Genomic DNA, 384 nt, shown 5'->3' with positions numbered 1-384 from the left:
CATTCCGCTCCTTTGCGCCATCTAGTGTCGTCCACTGCTGTACCGTACATCCGCCTTTGTATTTGCGTGTGACACTTTGAAGCAGCACCCAATTAATAGCACGTGTGTAAAAATTCACAAGTCCCAGAATGAACGATGATATTTATAATTCACGTACGTGTTTGCTCTTCAGGGTTCAATTCATAAATGCTGATTGCCGGCGCGCGGCACCTCCTATATATAACCTCGCTCTCCGTGACGTCACAACCTACTTAGTAACCAATCAAATCTCTCCATTCTTCTGTTTCAAATCTCCTCAATGGATTGTCACTCCATCTATCCATAAACCTGGCAAAAGATGCGACAAATACTATTAAGACGAGAGCACAACACAATGAAGGGAGC

This window comes from Tigriopus californicus, unplaced genomic scaffold (assembly GCF_007210705.1).
Source record: "Tigriopus californicus strain San Diego unplaced genomic scaffold, Tcal_SD_v2.1 Contig548, whole genome shotgun sequence".
Taxonomy (NCBI): Eukaryota; Metazoa; Arthropoda; class Copepoda; order Harpacticoida; family Harpacticidae; genus Tigriopus; species Tigriopus californicus.
This window is presented reverse-complemented; position numbering follows the sequence as displayed.